Source organism: Camelus bactrianus, chromosome 35 (genome assembly GCF_048773025.1).
Source record: "Camelus bactrianus isolate YW-2024 breed Bactrian camel chromosome 35, ASM4877302v1, whole genome shotgun sequence".
Lineage (NCBI taxonomy): Eukaryota > Metazoa > Chordata > Mammalia > Artiodactyla > Camelidae > Camelus > Camelus bactrianus.
Genome location: NC_133573.1, coordinates 13914219 through 13934649, shown reverse-complemented (window position 1 = coordinate 13934649; position 20431 = coordinate 13914219). Strand labels below are relative to the sequence as shown.

The 20431-nt window shown below is 45.8% G+C and overlaps 1 long non-coding RNA gene across 3 annotated transcripts; it reads left to right on the top strand.

Moving 5' to 3' along the window:
* Positions 1–867: 867 nt before the first annotated feature.
* On the top strand, positions 868–19126 carry LOC105071692 (uncharacterized). 3 transcript variants are annotated; one of them, XR_006726156.2, is made up of 6 exons: positions 868–1841; positions 8562–8716; positions 11123–12352; positions 13254–13390; positions 15153–17662; positions 17752–19126. It is a non-coding gene; the product is annotated as an uncharacterized LOC105071692 (long non-coding RNA). The 3 variants fall into 3 exon arrangements; XR_012504210.1 differs by having other exon boundaries at positions 874–1841; positions 11964–12352; positions 13293–13390; positions 17752–19121; XR_835550.3 differs by having other exon boundaries at positions 874–1841; positions 11964–12352; positions 17752–19120.
* Positions 19127–20431: the final 1305 nt, after the last annotated feature.

Genomic DNA, 20431 nt, shown 5'->3' with positions numbered 1-20431 from the left:
CTGGTCTGTCGAAGAGAGGATTTACTATGAAGAGTTATGAACTTTCCATTTTGGAGAACTAAAAAGGCAAATAGAACAGTTGGATATGAAGGTGACAGAAACTGGAGGAAGCAACCCTAGGGTTGAGGGCACAAAGGAAGAGGTTGGAGTAACTAAGATTCAGAGCTCTGAGGAGGACTCTGTGGTGCTGGAACTCTGACCATCCCGTGCCGAAGCTGTTTCTCAGGGGGCGCAGAGAGGCTGCTGGTATTGGGAAAGCTGCAAACTGGACCCCGCCACTGCTACTTGAAGGCGACAGAAGAGGAAGCACAGGCATGAAGGTTCCTTCTTCTTCCTCGAATCTCTCTCCAGCGCCCTCTGTTGGCAGCGCCTGTGAGGCTGCAACTGGCAAAAAAAAAAAAAAAAAAAAAAAAAAAAGATGTGTGGCTCCCAGCCCCCTAGCCCAGCATCAGAAGCAGAGAACTGAGGTCAAGGGACAATGGTTTAATAAGAAGAACCCTCGGCTGGGCCTCCATGGCTGTGTCACTGGTGACTACTTCCTGATTTCCCTGCTCCGTCATTGCGGGCTGTGGAACAGGACTCTTTTGTTTCCCTAAAATGGCTAAGCTGAGGCAGAAGGTGGATTTGGGAGAGCTTTTGTGTAGGTTTCCAGCATGCCTCTAAGCCAGGATTTCTCATCCGTGGCACTACTGACATCCTGGACTGGATGGCCCTTTGCTGTGGGGGTTGGGGGAGCTGTCCTGCGCACTGTAAGATGTCGAGCAGCATCCCATTAGCCGCTTACAGCACCAGCCACCCCCCCGCCTCCATCCTGGCCCCCAGTCAGTCCAAAATGAGAACCAAAAACTCACTGGATGTCACCAGTGTACCCTGGGGAGCAAAATCTCCACCAGTTGGGAATCACTGCTCTAACCTCTCTCAACATTGTTAGCCTGCACTTTCTGGCCCGAGAACTGGGACGGTAAGGATGCCCATGCGTTCACATCTATTTACAGTCCTCCAAGCCCCTTCTCTGCTCTATATGAACCCATTCCAACAACCTCAGGAGGCAAGGAGGGACGGATACTGTGCTCTCCAATTCACGGGCACGTGAACTGACTCCGAACACCCCGCCCTCAAGTAGGAAACCCTATCAAGGCAGCCATGACACCACCCTGACAGGCTTCATCCTCGCATCTTTAGAGGGGAAAAGGGGAGAGCTGACTGGCAGAGGAGGGAACCTCCCCCCACCCCAAGCTACCAATAATGGTCCTTTTATTTTTCTTTTAAAGTGCCCAGCTGTTGCCAGGAATACCATATAAAACATCTTTATGAAGTGAACACCAGCCCCAACAGCTTATACAAGCTGGCTTCGTCAAGGGCACCGGTGTTCCTAATTAACGCTCCAGTCCCTGCTCCATGTGAACCCTACCTGCGTCGCCTCCCCTGGCTTTTGACTTCTGGCTGACCTGCACGTGGCCCTTGAGCCTGTGACCAGTAAACACCCCTGATGTTCCTGCCAGGTCTGGGAGGGCAGGAATGAAAGTCACTTCCAACCAGCTGCGCCCCAGCCTGCACGTGGACTGCTCGGGGCAGGCACTGGGGAGCACACCGCCCTGCCCTGCGCTGTCCCGCTGAGCAGCACCTGCCTGCGAGCATCTCTCCTGAGCTCATCATCAGAGTGGCCACCCTGGGCCTTCGGGGGACAGCAGAAGGAGTCTCCTCACCACCTCACAGCCAACTCATTCTCGAAACATCGGGCAGGAACCTTCACCACCCTCCCCACACTTGAGATTTCTGGGACTCGTGAGGGCCAGGGGTAAGAGAGAGTGCCATCACCGGAGAGGGCAGAATAGGAGCAGGTAAGGAAATAATTTTTGTGCTCGTGGGCTTGTGTGTGCATGCTTGGGATTTGTGTGTGTCAGTGTGCACATGTGTGTACATGTGTGTACATGTTGGTCCGGGACCTCTCATATGGAGCTGTTGGAAGCTAAGGTCATGGGTGTACAGACCCTCTGCAGACCCTGTGAGCTGATTGGCTGACTTCTTGGCTAGCTGATTATTTAGACTAATGGGGCATCAGAGCTCTAAGGAAACACCAAGACCATTTTGCCCAATCTTTTCTTTTCACTAGTGAAATTAAGACCCAGAGATTTTAGGCAGAAAATCAAGTCCGTAATCCACAGCCAGTTCATAGAAATGCTCAGGACTGGGAATTCTCAGGCAGAAAGGCTTCTTCTGCGTCCCTCACACCCTTTCCAGCTACTCTTTGCAAGAGCTGTAGCCAAGGCTGACAGCCCCAGGACGTGCAGCCCCAGAAGGAAGGGGCGGTTTGGTGAGTGCCTGTGTGCACCCCTCCTGCCCCCTCCCTCCTCCTCCACCAGGGCTGATGGGCCCTGGCTCCCACCCGAGACGATCAGATCCTGGCCACCGAGAGAGGCTGACCCTTGAGTGAGAAATCACAAACTGTAGGTAACCCAGTCTTTATGTTCCTGGTAGAGAATAGAGCCATGAAAAGTACCTGAATGTGTTATACAAATACTTGGAAATATTCCAATAATTTACCATATTTCCCCCTATTTATGGATGTTGAGATTGGCCTGACATTCCATTGACACTTGTTAGTTAAAAGACTGGAATAGTGATGTAAAAATGAAGACACTAAGTTTTCAAATGACAAATTGACAGCGAGGGTTGGGTCTTTCCAAAACAGCGAGGGGTTTTTCCTTCTCTCTGTTGGCCCTCCCAGCGCCCAGGGAGGCGGCGGTCTTGAAGCATCGGGCACGTCCCAGGCTGATGAACGGGCTGGGGCTTCAGACCTCACACACCACAGAGGGTGTTTGTTATATGAAGTTTCTCAGTGATCCTGAGAGACAAGGAGGAGCATTTGACCAGGGCTGCCTCCCTCCCTGTGTAACCCAAGGAGAGTAAAGTGGGTATAGTCAAGTCAGTATTCACATCCCAAAGTCGTGAGGACAAAACCAAGTAGGATAATGTGGAGAGCAGCCTGCAGACCGCAGAGGGCGTGCCCAGCGGTGGTGGCTGTTAATGAGGATTGCTGAGCAATACCATCTAAGTTAAGGAACGTGGGCTCCCTCTGCAGCTGACGAGGTTGCCCAAAGCCCAGCTGAGCACGTGACTTCCGTGCATATGAGGGAGTCGTGGTGACAGCCATGAGTGCCTGAATTTAGGAGGTGCCTCCATCCCAAACAAACTTCCTAACCCAAATGTGAATTTCAGTTCATGAAACCATCATGAGTAAGGACTAACTAGCACTTGGTGTGTCTGGCATAAAAGAAATATTTTTCAAAGTTCACTTATGAGGAAGCTAACTTATAACAACAGCAAAAGCAATTCGTTTATAAAAGGAAACAAAAGTGTGAAATAGGAAAGAAAGTAATGCCCCAAATTCCTGGTTGCCTAGAGTCAACCACCTCCATTTTGGCATAATTGTTTCTAGACTCGTTTCGTGATTTTTAAAAAGGAATGTGACCTTTTCATAAATAATGACAGAGATGTACGCAGATAAGATAGATCATGAATGTGATACAAAAATGCCTGAAATGCGGGAAGGGCAGGCTGGGTACCACAGCTGGTACCACAGCTGGTTTGGGGAATGAGAAGAGGTGGGTCAAGACTTCTTGGCTTGGAGGTCAGCCTGCAAAAGTGACGGGAGCACCTCTGCTTCAGCGGCCACCGGCCCGGAGACTTGGCAGCCCCTGCTGATTATCCTTGTGCGGACCCTCCTTAGGGAAGCTTCTCCGCCACGTGTCTGACTTCCCTGAGCGCTGGGAGAACCAAAGTCCTGAGGGAGTACAACTGGTGGTCTGTTTAGTACTCACCCTGCCGACTCTTTCTACCCGAACTCATCATGAGTTTGGCCAACATGACAGTCTCCATTTATTCTACTGGGAAGTAAAGTAACCCGGAACCTTTACCAAGTCCTGATTCCAGGAAGCCTGGAAGAGTTGAAGCCCTGCTTAGGCTGGGGCTGAGCAGTGGCTGAACGAGCTCCCTCTGACCAGCAGGCCCGGAGCAGCAGGGAGGGGAGAAGCGGGGCGCCCATCAGTTCTGCTGCAGGGACTGCCTTATTTCATGCCAAGGAGAACCTCGAACCAGAAACACATTCCAGAGCCTCAGTCTATTTTCCCACCTACTGGCTGCCTGGAATCCTCCTAAGGACTCTGTTGGCCTCTAATTAGCACAGATAAGGAACTGCTAAAGTGTGACCTCTTTTTTCACTGTTCCAAATGCACCAGTGTTGAGATTCTGTCCTCCTTGCCTGGAAAGAAAGCAGAATAAACAAACATAGAAAAATTACCCGGAGAGTACATGATGGCTAAAACTACAACAGAGTAGCCGGCGTTCAGTTAAGAAGAATCTCTACCACTTTGAAGTCTAAGACGATATTTTTGAAAGACAAAACACAGAGCAAACATAAGCACGTGTACATACTACAACTCCAGTGTCTAAGTTGCACCAGTGTCCTGTGGGGGAAAAACTCAACAAATGGAAATTTCTCCCAAAGGCTGGCAAAAAGCCACACCTCTGCTCTGATTTGGAAAAGAAGCTAGTAAACAATGTGGTGTCTGGTTTTACATTACAGATGATTTGCAGATATCTAACTTTGATTATAGTTTAGCTTCTTAGATTTTTATCACAGAAGCATATTTCAAAGAGCCCTAGCACGCAGATGACGGTGGAGAAGCTTGTAAAAACAAACTCTCGGACTTCTTGAAGCCTAAGAAAAGGAAAATAAAAACATTGGACAAGCTGAAGAAACTCCCCCACTGGTCTTTTTCTCTGGGTTTTGTTCTTTGTGTCCCACAAAGAGAAGGCTCACTAGCCAGGGTGAATTGTGGATTGCGGGACCAACCCGAGTGGAGGGAAGAGTCAAGTCAGCTCCCAGAGGGTCTGGAAAGGCTGGATCCAGCTGCCTCAGAAATGACCGAGGCAAAGGCTCACTTCCCTCTGGTTCAGTGAGGCGTAGGTCCCGCACAGCTGGACCCAGAGCCGAGGGCGAACCACACTCCCCGACCCTGCGTACTGGACAAGGGACAAGGGACTGCAAAAGCAGCCTCGAGGAAGAGTCACAGAGATACAGTGCTGCCTGAAAAGGGGATGTGGTAGGGAAGCCACCACTGCAAAACCTCCGAACTTTCCAGAACGTCTCCAGGGCACAGCAAGTGTGATGGGCAGCATTCGTGTTGGGGGCACCTCGGGGGCCGGCTCTCCAGCACCAGTGGGTGTAGACGGTTTTCTGGGTCTTCCTTTGCATGGTCTCTGACCTCCCCAGTGAATGTGCACATGCCGCGGACCCGCCATGCTGCCTGCCTTGCACTAATCAATATGAAAAAGAGAAAGGGTTCCAGCAAATCGGGGGGCAGGTGGCAAGACCAGGTCTCGCTGAGGCTGTTTGGAGGCCCTTCCAGATGCCCTGCCTGCCCTCACAAGCCAGAGCTTTGACCTACTCCCTGCCTGTCCTCACAGCATCTTTCTGCTTCTCCAATCCCTGGAGATCTCCAAGACAACAGCGGGTGTGAAAGGCAAGTGGAGAGTGGCATCCGGAGCTCCAGGGAGAAGATGCTTCTGGCTGGAGGCTCCCAGCTGGCGTCTGTGAAATGACCTGCACAGAGGAGGCTGCCCTGGCTGGGAGGAGCCCTGGGAGAAGCGTGAAGCTCAAGGGTCACCCTTGAAAAGTTTCCAGTTTAACATGTTCCGAGGCACCGTGCAGAAGTCTCCGCAGAGAGGGGCAATCCTAGACCTCCACCTGGCTGCCCCTGTTGTCTGCAGCCACTGAACTGATCCAGTCACGTCACCTCTCTGAGCCTCAGTTTCCTCCCCTGTAAAATGGGCACACTGACCCTTGGTCTACATATGTGTATGAGACTATGTCTGTGAAACCATGGAATTACAAGCTGTTATGGAAAGATTCCTTGTTGTTGGTCACAGAACACTAAAAGGCTGAATGTACTCAGAAGTCCCCAAGGAGATCCCGGATGCACACAGCCTCAGAACGTGGGACATTCGGATCGCTGTTGCTGTCAGTGATGCTCACCCAGTGGTCCACCACCAACCCCAGGCGTCAGAGGTGGGTCCCCTAGCAAACTGGCCGCACCCGCTTCCAGTAGGATTTGGAGGGAAAGTGAGTCCATTTTCCATGCAATCAGCCTGAACCGAAGCACAGATCACTTTGCGCCAAGTTCTGGGGGCTTGAGTTTCCTCTCCTGAGGCAGGTCCTCCCATGAGTCAGCGGGAACAGGATCAGCCGGAGCTTAGTGGTTTTACTTGAGGGGAACCTACAGGAAGTCATTTAAGAAGATAATAAGGGGGATTTTTCCTGTCTAGAAACGAGGCCCATGGGTCTTTGCCGATGATTCTGCTCTCTCATATTCAGAAGTAAACACAGGAGAGCCTCGGCCCATCGCCTCGTCAGTACGGCGAGCTCAGCACACAGATCCTCCTGGAGTAGAAGGGAGTCCCCGCCTTGGGTTTGCCCGGCTGAGGCCCCAGTGCAATTGTCTTCCGGACTCTGCACCTCCCAGCACCCAAGCCAGGAGCCCCATGCAGCCTGGGCGCTGCCTGGGCCCACCCCTCCCCGCTCCCCCACCCACTCCACCTCCTTAGCTTTGCCCCATTGTTTGACGTGATTGTCTTTGAAATTAAAATTAGGAAAGAATTCCCACCGTGGTAGAGGGTCATTACTTTGTGGGGTGCCCTTCTCCCCATGCGTGATTTTCATTTTCACAAATGGTTTGACCCCAAAAGGTGGTGAGTTTTGAAACTGAGTGTTCAGAGCTGTCTGCCCTGGAATTTGTAGCTGGAAAAGAGACTCACAGGACAATATGAAAAAAAGGGAATAATCAGAATGCCATGGGAAGGAAATCTGGTTCGTCTCTCCGTTTCATGGGCCCCCAAGCCCAGTGAACGACGCATGGATCAGTGAATTCGTGAATGAACGAGGGAACTGAGCCACAGGGCTGGAGCTGTCACTAGAGGTCATGGAGGGTTCCAACCAACGCCGTGATTTTTCTAGATGAAGGAGCTCAGGCATAGAGACCGCAGCCTACCCAGGCGCAATCACACAAAGAAAAGCTGAAGGCCTGAGTCTCCATGGGGCCTCTGGAGCAGGGCCCCCACTTCCAGTAGGTCAGCTCTCCAAGAAGGACCTGCCTGGGTTCGAACCTGGCTCCCCTGCGTCATCTGTGCAGTGTTGCCAGGACTTGCTTTGAAGCGAGAAGGGCAGCTTTCATCACTCCCATGACTTATAGGAGGGAAGCATAATCATCTTGGCCTGGGAGAGAAGCCCCCGCGCTTGGTTCTCACGATTCCCCTTCCCTAGCGCCTGGCTGTCATCCTATCTCTGATCAGTGTCCAGTAAACAGACAAGAGCCTGCTTTATGCCGTCACAGACTAAGTGACACCGGTTAAGAGCTCCGTCTTTCACTCCTTCTTTGAAATGAATCCTCCCTCCCATCTCTGCTTTTGGTCCCATGAGAGCAGCATGGTGGTGGGTGGGGGGTGTGGGATGCAGTTCACATCCAAACACTGAGAGGTGGCAATGCTTTTTCTGTTGGGGGGAGGGTGAATTGGGCAGTCTGGAAGGATTACAACCACACTTAATTTCAGAGCATTTTCATCTTCATCATCTTTTAGCCATGAAATGACCATCCCAGAGGGAAAGCAGCAGCCTCCGAAGTGATCCCAGCGAGGCAGGAGTCAGGATGTGGGCAGAGCCTCTCCAGCAAAGGGAGGGGTGCTGTTTGCTGCCGTTCACATCCTGGTGTTACTCCTTCGAGTTATAACTTGCCTTCGACATCCCTGATTTCTGAAGTAGCCAATCTAGGCGGTTTTGAAGACTACAACATTAATTTTCCAAGTACGGGGATAGGCGGCAAAGGGCCACCTCAGCTGTTTTTCAGTGCCAGTGGAGAGACGATGTGCAGTTAGGGAGGAAACCTCGAACTGGGTACTAGGCGTGGCTCTTCCTATTTCTGTTTGCAGTTAGAGCCCCAAACTCAACTTGGTAAATTGTATGTAGAACCTATGTATTCAGAGAAATAACTTCCAATTAGGGCACTACTTAACCTTACACGAAAGTGCAGTTTGCCCATAATTTTCCTGGTTATCAACACACGGTGCCGAAAGGCTTACCCGCAGGGAGACAGGCTGTGCCTACAGGTGGACCAGGGTGATGAATGCCTGGGAGGTGCACGCACTGCTCGGTGCATCTGAAGCTCTGCCCTTCACACAGCGAGGTAGCAGGCATACGTCAAAGAAAGTAGGCTTCATTGATAGAAAATGGGAAAGACGGTGGGTTCCTTGTCTCTCGATGGTCAAATCACAGCGTCAGGACTAAACTTTGCTTCTACTGGGCAAGTTTACACAATGCTCAAGAGGCATCGTTTTCCTTTGTTTTCCTTCCCTTTCCTGCTGGGGGTTGTCCACGCTGCTGCGATTTACTTCTCTGGCCTCGAAACCTGCTGATTCTCATCGGAGCTTCCATGCCGTTCAGGATCTGCTCCATGTGGAGTTTTCTTGTTTGCCACTCCCTTATTGATAAAGCTGTTTATTACTTTAAGGTGGTCAAAACAAAATCAGCTTTCAAAGATGTCTTTGTGGATGAACTTCCTGCTGAAGACAAGTAACTTCGAGCTGGCAGCCTGAGACTCGAGCTCCCAGCCACTCTCATGTCTCCACTACCAACTTTTTCTCATGGATGTGATCCATGTAGCTCGTGAGTAAAAAAGAATCATGTGATGTAATTTTTGAACACAGCTGTTTCACGAGAGCAGGAGTTGGCTTGGGGTATTCTAATTTTGAGAGCTTTTGGTAAACTAAAGTGAAATCAAAGTCCAGAAGGGTGAAGGGACTGGAAATCACTCGGAGGGCAGTGAGGATGCCGGGTCCCAGAGGTGTCAAAGGTCTGTCGTGTGGATACATCCTTGAGACCTAACCCAACTTTCTCCAGGGTGTGGGAGCACGACCACAGGTCAATGTTCTAGGGAGTCAGATTTCTAATCATTAGAATTGTTCAAAAGAGGAATGATCTGCCTTGTAAAGGAGTGATCTCATCCATGAGAAATTTCAAGCAAAAACTAGGTAACTTGCAGTCACAGGTTGGAAGCAGTACTTCTCTTGCAGTGCTAGGCTGTGGCCTTCTCCAGTAGGGTTTCAAGAGCACCAGGGAGTACACGGGCAGACAAGCCAGGAGAGGGCAGTAACGAGCTCGGCGGCCCAGACACGGAGGCCTGAAGCTCAGACAAGACGGCCTGGCCCCGGCGCTCTCCTCCTGCAAGTTCAGCTCCACCGGGTTGATGTCTACACCCTTCTGGTCACATCTTTGAATTCACTTTAGCTTCTCAGATCTCTTGCCTGGCAGAACCAGAAACATTTTCTCCACCTGGGTCCCAGAGAATGCTCTGTGCTCTGATCCCACCAGGAGCAGACCCCAGCAGGGGCCACTGGTGAGACCATGAGTTAAGGAAATTTCCTGGAGAACTGGGTCCTATCACAGTCATTTGGGCCTGGGCTCGCTGGGTGCCATGCTCTGGTGTGGTGATCACCGAAAACCCCCCTGGCCTGCCTGGTGGTGTGGAAGGAAACCCTTGGAGTGTCTGGAGGGAGACTCCAACGAGCCTGTTTGAGAAACTCCGACCCTAGAAAGGCAGATGTTTGGCCCGTTGGTTTTCTCAAGCTATTTGTGCTCCAGGGGACTCCTAATCCACATGTTTCCTACCAATTTACCCTTCATCCATCAAAATATTATTGTGCAAGAGCTTTTTGATGTCTCAGAAGCCTGATGAGTCTCTGAAGCCCTTCTCCCCCTTTGTACCATGAAACTGTGTGCTTAATGGGACCAGGAGCCAGAAAGGCTAGAGGCTGTGCCTTGAGTGGTGAGAACGGCCTTGCAAACAGTCCCCTGCCCAGCACTGCAGGCTGGTGTGATTACGCCAGGTGGCAAGAAGGGACGCCAGTTTTCTTTATATGGCCCTCTGTGTTGTGCCTCTAGGGAGGGTCCAGCTCCACTGGAAATTCAGTAAATCGTCCCATTCAGTCACTCCCTCATTGACCAGCTGTTCAGCGGGCATCGCTGTGTGACAGTGGGCATCGTCCCCCTGTTGGGCATCCACCTGTGAACAACGCTCAGTTCCTGCCCTTGAAGGACTCACGTCCTAGCAGAGAAGATCATGGCAATATGTAGACCATTCCGGAAAGGGCAGTAAGCACAGCACTGATAGGACAGATATCACAGACAGTACAGGGCAGCGTGTTACAGAGCTAAGGAGGGGCACCCACCCCAGCCTGGGATGGAGAGGATGTGTTAGCAAAGGCTTCTGCAGCACTCCAGAAACAATGATGTCATCTAAAGACATGAGGTATAAATTTTCAGCTGTTTATTTAGTGTCTTTCCCACCAACCAGTTGCAATATTTCATAGATAAAGAAGGGAAGTGGGCAAGAAAAGGAGGAACGTGGAAACACTCGGTGGTCAAGGCTTGACCCAGTGCTTTAAATAAGAGGTACTCTGGGATCCTAACTCCATCCTGTGATAGCCCATCGGATGCTTTTCTTTAAGAAACACAAGCTTTGACCCTCAGCCTCAGAGTCATTCCAGCAGCTGCAGGCCAGCCCCAGGGCTCCAGGTCAGGCTGGGGGTGGAGCCAGGGCACCCACTCTATCACCCAGGCCTCACACTGCTGTGGGCTGGCTGCTGGCGGGCTGAGAAGACACGGGATTTCACATGCTGGTGTATTTCATGTGCATTTCAAGGACAATTTTAAGAAAAAATTATTTTATCCTCACCTGTGTGAATTAGAGATGATGATATTCGGTGCAGGCTTCAAACTCCATCTTTATTCATCACCTCAATTACCAACAGATTTTCTCAGTTTTTTTCTGATGATAAAAATAACATCTTGATCATAGAAATTTTAGTTGATTGGATAAAAATGTAAAGCAAAAAAATCAAAATCACCCATAACATTACTTAGATGACCAAGTAAACATTTTGGATATTTGCCTGATTACCACTGATTAAGTCAAATGTTGTGGCGAAGTGTCTGTATGTTTTAAGTCTCATGATAAATAACCTACAGAAGATTTTCTTCTAATGACTGGACCTCCTCATTCTGTATTTTCAGAATTCAGGGTCAAAAATTACCCTACACAAATCATGAGTCTTTCATCCGAGTAATGGCCGACTGACTAGCCAAGTCCAACCCCAGAAGGAATAGAGCATTTGGGCAAGGTGACCTGGTTTACAAACTTGATTCCCTTTGGATCCAGTCTGTGCTTTGTCTGCAGGACTTTGTGACCACTCTTCCATAGTTACTGATGCCAGGCTTTGAATTATGGAAGGGTCATGGCATCCCATCCCAGGTTAGATAGGCTAAATGTTACCAACTCTTCAGAGTATCTGGAAGAACCCTGCTTTCTATCTCAAAGGAAAGAGTCATGAGATTTCTCTTGTGATATATGAGGAAAAGCAGAAGGCAGAACTGTCTTCTTTCTCAAAACTGAAAGAGAAACCAACCACATTCCTTTGAAAGCATGAGAAATTGCTGTATGAACTTTCTTCTCCGAAGAGGAATAGCGTTTTCCTATGTACTAGTGTGCTAATGTGCTCTCTGTGGCTGGGGCTCAAATTTGGAATTAGCCTTGAAAATTCTGTTAGAGTTTAGCTTCAATCTTGTTTGAATTCTTTTTCACTCAGAATTGAATATCTCTTAGGTACATGTTGTGAATAACTCAGAGCTGAATATCACTCAATATATATCTTTTTGTAAAAATACAAAGAAGCAAAATAACTATGACTGAAGAGAGAAATGGATAGCAGGGTGCTGTGTGACCTTTAGTGGGTTTTATAACCTCTCTGAGCCTCAGTTTCCTCATTGGTATATGGGGACAATAAGGGTACCTACTGGTGGAAGATTGCAGAAATGTCCACAACCGTTCACTCCTTTTCACCCAAACCCTTTGCAGTGTGACCTTGCAGCTCCTTGCACCAAGTAATGAAGTTTATTTCCTACCCCTGTTAATCTGATCTGAACTTGTGACTTGCTTTGGACAATGAAGTGTGACAGAAGTGAGAGGATGCCGACTCTAAGCCTAAGCCTTGAGAGGCCCTGGCTGCTTCCACTGTCACTCAGAACCCTGTCCAGCCACCATGGGAACAAGCCCCAGTAAGTCTGCTGAGGAATGAGAGATGGCGGGGCAGAGACAAGCATCCCCTTTGAGGCTGTCCTAGACCAGTCAGCCCCTTGTCAAATGCCTCTGACCACGTAGACAAGAAAGAGCCCAGTCAAGACTAGAAGAACCACCCAGCTGAGTCCAGCCCAAATGACTCAGCAGCAGAATTGTGAGCTAAAAACGTGAGTGTTGTTTTATACCATTATATTTTGAGGTATTTTGTTATGCAATAAATGCTAATTGATACACAGTATCCTATAAGCTTATTGAGAAGTTTGAAAGATTAGTATTTGTAAGATGTTTATAACTGTTCCTAGTTCTGTATATATTCTAAATAAGTGTTTATTTTCATAATCATTATCATTATTCAGGTTTTAGGAAATCCTCTCAGTTCCATGATCCCTTTGGAAAGAACAAAAACAAAAGCCTCAAATACTGACTTTAGAAGGATATTTTATTTATTTATTTATTTATTTATTTATTTATTTATTTATTTATTTATTTATTTATTTGTTGTTTAAAGGAGGTACTGGGGATTGAACCCAGGACCTCATGCATACTAAGCATGCGTTCTGCCACTGAGCTACACCCTCCTTCCTTAGAAGGATATTTTGACTTGTGTTTCAGCTCACATCCAACAATGATCAGTAATTAGTAGATTTATCTGGACCAATATTTTTGTTGCAATACTAATGGCTCCCAGCATGACTGGGATCTTTGGGCATATGAGCAAGTATTTTTGCTGAATGACAAGGCTTTAATCTCACAAGTACTTAGTCTTTTGCCAGGGAAATTATACTTGTTCTAACTTTTTAAAAGCAAGCAGCATTTTGATTTGCTTAGACCCCCGTGGTTAGAAGGGTAGTATGTTGAGACCAGACACGTCATAAGGAAAATCTACTCATTTCACTGGAAATCAGCTGAGTCATCTAGAGTGACGTTAAATATAATTTCAGAATTGAAAAAGAGTTCTTGTTCTTTCCTGTGGCAGCAAGCACTCAATACATACTTATACTTTAGTATAATTATTCATAATGTTAGATTATAACAATTACTGTTTTTATGGGCATAACTTTCCTACAGCTTGTTTGAAGTGATTCTATGTGGTTACCTGTGTAACAGACAATCTAGAGCATTGCAGACCAGCCCCAGAAATGGCACCTCGAGAATTGCTTTTTCATAAACTCCAGAGACCAGAGACATCCTCTCGGCTTTAGAAAGTACGTAAGATTGCCAAGGGCTGCTGGAATACATCTCATTTGCCAGTTCTTTCATTATCATTTTTCTCTATCATCACCTGTTAGTAAAGCAAACTATAAATAATAGGACCTTACTGTTGCCTCAAAATACTTGCCATTGTCATTTTAATCCCCCAACTATCTAAAGAGGTAGACCAGACATCTGTGATTATCTCTTACAAAACAGACAGACGGAGTTGGTACACTCAAGCCGACCGCCTAGCAAGTGGCATCACTAGTGTCAAAGCCAGATTTTCTGATTCCAAGTGGGGGGCTTTTTCGACAGCAATTCATCTCACTCTTCATGGTGACCCCAAATGATGAGAGACGTAGCCAGGGAACAATCAGCACATTTAATTTTGAATACTGGCTTGTCCACTTATTAGCCAGGTGACGTTGGAAGAGTTACTTAGACTTTCTGAACCTCATTTTTTTATATACAGAAGAGTGTAATATACCACATGGAATCTTAGAGAAGATTAAATCATCTATGTAAAGCACCTATTCACCTTTGTAACCTCCCACCAGCAGAGTGTCTAGCACAGAGTAAGTGTCCAATAAACATCTTTAAATGAATACACTTAATTGGCATCTCTTTCCTTGCCTGCATTCATTACTGACAGTTCCTTCTGAGTGGCATGTTTGAACTAATTACTATCTAGCCATTTCTTTATTCTCTTTCCAAAGAGTATAGTGTAATTCCTGGCTCGTAGCTAGCTTATGTTTGTTGCAAACTTTTGTAGCCTCCATGGGCAACGTTTTGAATATTGTCCCTAAGGAATAAAAAAATACATACAAGTAAACAAAAGAATAGACACTGAAAATGTGATAAACCTTATGCACATTCATTCGTATGGTTAAAATAAACACGCACATATATATTTGGGTGTAGCATATATCTCGTTGCGTGATATATACATATGCATGTGTATCTGTATATATTTACAATTGCTCATCAGTATTCTTAACCTGATGGCTCAAGCTTTTGGTGCTTGGGAAGGTCCCTGTGTCCCTCTGGTCTCTAGCCTTACTGAGTCTTCCTGCAGTAGCTCCAGGGACAGAGTCGCTCGAAGCCACAGCAACCTTGACATGTCTGTTTCCTTCCCAGTGCCCAGGGTCCCTGCTGTGAGATTAAGCTGTCAAGGCATGGAGCTTCAGAGGCTCCAATCTGAGCATGAGGCCTGCTAGGATACTGCTGTCTTCCTGCAGAACTTACAGAAAACTAGACGAGCTCTGCCTCTCCACAGACCTTCAAGGCACTTTGCATGAGGAAAACAGAAAACTGGGGGGCCCGGAGCGGTAGCAGCTCACAGAGTTGCGTCTCCTGAGGTTCCAGCCACACTTCCCCGTGGCAGCTGCTTTCGGGGCAGCTGTGGGCTCAGACTCCCCGTGAGGGGGCTGGGCCAAAGGAGGGCACCCCTCTTTCCTACCCATCAGGGCCCGTCAGGTCTCATCAAGTGTTTTCCCAAATCTAAGGACTCTTAGATTCTGGATTGGAATTAGGCAGTTTCCCCAGAAGGCACTTCTGTCAGTTTTTGCTTGAATAACCTCTTTTGATCCCTTCTTACTCTACTTGTACACACAACACCAAGCCTCATGATTGGCACACTACGAACACAGAATGAAATTAAAGGAATGGAATTGTTTAATTTGAGAACTCTGGAGAAGAAACTGACATCCAACTGAAAATGCTCTTCTTAAAACTTTCTAGACCTGGACTTTTTTTTTTTTTTTTTTTTTTTAGAATGATGCAGAAAAAAGTCAGTTGGACCAGAGAAGAACTCTGAAAAGAATTCAACTGAAGATGGACTCTTAGGACTTACAACCAGAAGATTGCTCCCCAGAGATCAATCTAATTGTGTGGGGAAATAACTCTGAATTACTTTGAAGATTTATATTTTCTATACTCTTTCAACCAAAAAGAAAAAGCTGAGACTCCACTACCGTTACATTTATAACCTGAGAACCGGGTTGCCATCCTCACCCTCAGTGTTTTATCTCAGCTGCGAGTAGTAAGGAACATTCTGTGACTGAAGTCGTGCCTTCTTATGGGACTGGAGCAATGAGAAGAGAGTGTATTTTGCTAAATGATTTTACATTAATCTGTGACTACTTTTTACCTTATCTGTGGTTATTAATCTTAAACTCCAAATGGACTGTACAGATGAGTTGGGATAACAGCCTATTTATGTTAGAGCAGCTGCCTTCTTTGGTCGGTCACTAGCACCTTCTTGTTTGAAATATCCCACAGATAATTTTTTTAAACTGGTAGATACATAAGAATGCGTTTTTGTATTGAAAATCTCGTGGTAGCTCTCCAAGGCATGGAACTCCGGAGTTCATTTGGTTGTAAAATGGCTGAATATGACTGTGGTTTGACATCTTAGTGGATTTTTTTTTTTAAGGTTCCAGCTCTATTTCCCTAAAGATGCACAAGGTAGTAGAAGGCTGTCCAGACCAGGCTAGAAGAGGGCTGGGATACATGGGAGCTTTATTCCCCAATAATCCTTCTCCTTAAAAGTCAAATGCAGGTGAGGGATTTTACAGTTACAAGTGCCATAACTGACTCAGAAAAGGAGCACCAAAGGATGGATAGTAAGGTCACTGGATGAAAGTTGTCCGGGAGGGAATAGTCACAGGGTCTGAAACACTATCCCTCTGATGATTATTTACAGAGAAGAAAAGTTACCTTCATAATGGAGAAATCCATTAGATAAGAAATCAACTTAGCAAGTTATCATGGAACACTCTTTGGGTACTTTCTGGTGTGATGCACTGAGAAAGATTCGACATCTCCCATGTGGTATTCTTCCTCCCAAATACATAAATTGAATCCAGTCAAGAGGAAACAATCAGATGTAACCAAATTCTCCATCATTGCATGTATCCAAATTCTATGACATGCCACAAACCAACTGGCCTGGATTCTTCAAAATTGTCAACATCATGAAAGAAAAAGAAATGCAAAGGGATTTCCTGGATTAAAGGAAAATAAAGAAACGTGGCAACTAAGTGGTATGTGGTATCTTTGATTGGATCCTGGATCCAAAAAAAAAATTATGAAGCTTAACTATAGATTCGACGATGTTATTGACTCAGTGTTTAATTTTGGGGATGATAACGCTATGTGACTGTGTAGGAAAATGTCCTTTTTCTTAGGAGACACATGCTGAAGCATTTAGGGGTGAATTGTCATAACGCCTGCAACTTATTTTTAAATGGTTAAGCAAATATATATACATATGTGTGTATTTATACACACAAAATCTTATATACATGCGTGTCTTCAGAGAGTCAGATGGAGACTGCAAATGTGCTAAAATGGTTTTTAAAATACAGGTGAGGGGGGACAGCTCAGTTGACAGGGTCCCTGGAGGAATGCCCAAGGCTTGACAACAGCCTGGCTTCTAGAGGAGATCAGAAGGTCCACACCAGCCAGTATCTTCCTCACTGACATGCCGTTTCTCTAAGACACTCTACATTTTGCTCATAAAATGGGGTTCCCACGACATCTTCATCTTTCACATGCTGGTTTTCCTGAGTGCATACTCCTCTATTTCATACTGCAGCCCTGGAGGCCAGATTGCCCTGGTTTTAATCCCGGCTGTTAATTTACTAGCTGTGTGGCTTTGGGCAAGTTACTCTCTCTCACCTGATCTCAGTATCCACACCAATAACTGGGGCATAATAGTAATAGCTATCTAACAGGGTCATTTTGAGGAATAAAGGAGATATAACACGATGCCTTGGCCATAGCAAAACTCAATATATATTTGTTATTATTAACATTAGTATGCATGCTGCTACGAGCTTGCTGATGAAAACTACGATAATAAAAGTAAACAACAAATATGTATTGGGCACCTACACGATCGGGCACTGTTACTGTTCAGTGAACAACAGTGAAAGAGCCTTTCCCTAACAGAGCTGACACTGCACCCCACACTCACCACAGGTCAGGATGGTGAGAAGAAACTTACACGAATGAACTCGTTTCATTCTCAAAACCTCTCTGAGCTGATCTCAAGCATTCTGCCAAGTAGCCTAGCTTGGTGGAAATTTCTGGGGCTTTTGAAAAATAATTGAGTCAACATTGGGAAATGTGGGAGGGAGGTAGTTTGTTTGGCTATATTTTGTTTTTGGCTTTCCAAGTCTGTGACAGTGTTTAACGACAAAAACATTTTCTGGTTGAGCCAGCAACTGAAGATTCAATAGAAACAGAAATAATTGATGGATCACACTCATCATTTCAAGGTAAGTGGTGCTCCCTGGGGTGGGGCAGAGGCAGAAGATCTAATGGGAAAGTGGAACAAAGGAATAAATTCAACCTCCCTTTTTTACAGACAGAATTTAAGACGCTTGGCTCGCAAGGTCCAAGACTTCTACTGGAGCTCCCCGTTCTCGCCAGTGTCACCATGATGGTATTGATTGGAGAAGAAGAGGCACTCGGCCTCTAAAGGAAGGTGGATTTGCCCCAGCTCCCCACTGTGGGTCTCTGCTCAGCTGGCTGGTTAGACCGGCCCTGTCGTGACGCAGCATGAGTCACAGGGGAGACTCTGTAAACTTGCCGACAGTCTGTCATCATCCCCTCCCTTGCAAAGCTAGACCTGAAGATGCGTCTTTGTTGGTCATTCTTGATGTGTTAATGAGCGCTGTACATCTCTAGAAACTCTCCAAGACTACCCTCAGTAGTGTGTACTGCCACAGAAACTCAAGATCCCTGTCCAAATATATTTCCTTTCATTTGATAAATCCTTGAGTATTTCCAGGAAAATATTATCCATATGTTTCTATTTTGTGTCCACTTACTTCATCCTACTGTTTCGGAAGGAAACATTGGTATTATCCAAGCAGTGTCATCATCTTTCTTTCCTTTCCATTGGGAGACAGGATGGCCACAGTCTTAACCAAGTTCAAGGCTGGCTGGAGACTGAAAGCCACAGGCTTTTAACTTTACAAAGACTATTTTCCTCTTCCTAATCAAAGAGGCCAGGCTGAGGACCCACAGAAGGCAAAACCATTTTAATAGCAGGATGGACAAAACAGAAATACCCAAATAAATTATCCATCACACAATTTATATTCTCTTGACAATGTTTTCGTGAGTACTTAAAATGTTCTTGTCCTCTAACCCCAAAATTCTGCTTCTAGGAAATTGTCCTAAAGTCATGGTCAGAGATACACAAACAGATTAAATTTATTTGAAACTAAATATCCAACAATATATTATTGGTAAACTAAATTATAGCATGTCCAAAACTTGAAATACTATGCAGCCATTAGTGGATATTTTGTGACATAGGAAAATGTTAGTAACAAGGAAGCTACACAGAAGTGGCATGAGATTTAGTTATTTAAAAATTAATGGGAGAGAATAAAGTGGTGAGTGCTTCTTCCATCCCGTTTGTAGCATCTTTGCTCTAGAATGGGAGGGAATTTCCTTCCATGTCCCAAGAGTTCATTTCTGGACAGTTGGGATTCTGTGCTCAGAGGACAGTTAACAAATCTGTTTTACTAACTGCTATGTGTAAAATATATAAACAGCAAATTTCTTCTGTATAGCACAGGGAACTATATTCAAGCTATGAAAAGGAAAATACATATATATATATATATATGTATATGTATATGTATGACTAAAACATTTTTCAAGAATGTATTCCTTTTCATAAGCTTTTCCATTATAGGTTACCACAAGATATTGAATATACTTCCCTGTGCTCTACAGAAAAAACTTGCTGTTTATTTACTTTATATATAGTAGTACCCACAAGTCTCAAACTCCTAATTTATCTCTTCCTACCCACTTTCCTCCCTGGTAACCATAAGTTTGATTTCTACATGAGTCTGTTTCTGTTTTGTAAATAAGTTCATTGCTGTCATTTTTTTAGATTCCACGTATGAGTGATATCATATGGTATTTATCTTTCTCTTTCTGGCTTCACTTAGTATGATAATCTCTAGGTCCATCCATGTTGCTGCAAATGGGATTATTTTATCCTTTTTATGGCTGAGTAGTATTCCATTGTATATATACCACAACTTCTTTATTTAGTCAAATGTATGTTTATAGATGCATGTACCCACCACCATAATCAGGATGCAGAACTGTTCTGTTGTGACAGAGAAAGTCCTTCATGCTGTCCTTGCATAGTCATGTCCTCCCAGCTGGGAGCTTAATCCCTGGCAACCACTCATCTGTCTTCTATCTCTGTAATTATGTCACACCTTTTGAAACTGGCTTTTTTTACTCAGAGCCTCTTTCCACCTCATCTTTCAAGTATCCTGCTCTCCAAGAAAGTGATCTGCATGACCAACTAGTATTCGTGGGTGGAAATGATATCTCAAAAGAACTAAAATAAGGATATTTTCATGTGTCAGTGACTTGGTTTACTAACCTTGAAAAATAGGTAATAGCTTCCATATTGTCTCGGAGATGGAGATCTGTCATGAAAATGTGTCTAATCATTTGGCACCTCTGGACCCTCATGGAAATATTCTCAGGACATTAAAACCATCTTTTGGTCTTTGTCTCTTTCCCGCACCTCCATTTCTTCCACCTTTAACTAAAGCACCAGCCCCTCTCACCTCACCACCTCCAACAAGCCTCTTAGCTCCTCCCTCTCTTTCCGTTCTTATCCTTCTGAAATCCATTCCCAGCAGCAACTCATGGCCCCTGTGATTCATGTATGGTCTCAGCTCTGGAAACATCTCTTCAGAGAGACTTTCTCTGGCAATCTAATTGCCTCCTTTCTCACCCCTCTCCACCCCTCCCCAACAAGTAGCTACCAAGTCATCCTGTTTTATTTTGTTCATACACTTCTGAAGAATTTCAAAGCGTTTATCTTGTTGGCCTATAGCCATTTACTGTTTATTTGTTTATGTCTTCTCCCTGGCTATAAAATCACCCTGATGAACACGAGTTCCTTCTGTCCCTAGCACCTGGGGCACTTGGCACAGTCATGACCTCGGTAAATATTTATCGATTGGATGAATGACTAAACGAACATTCATGTGGCTGAA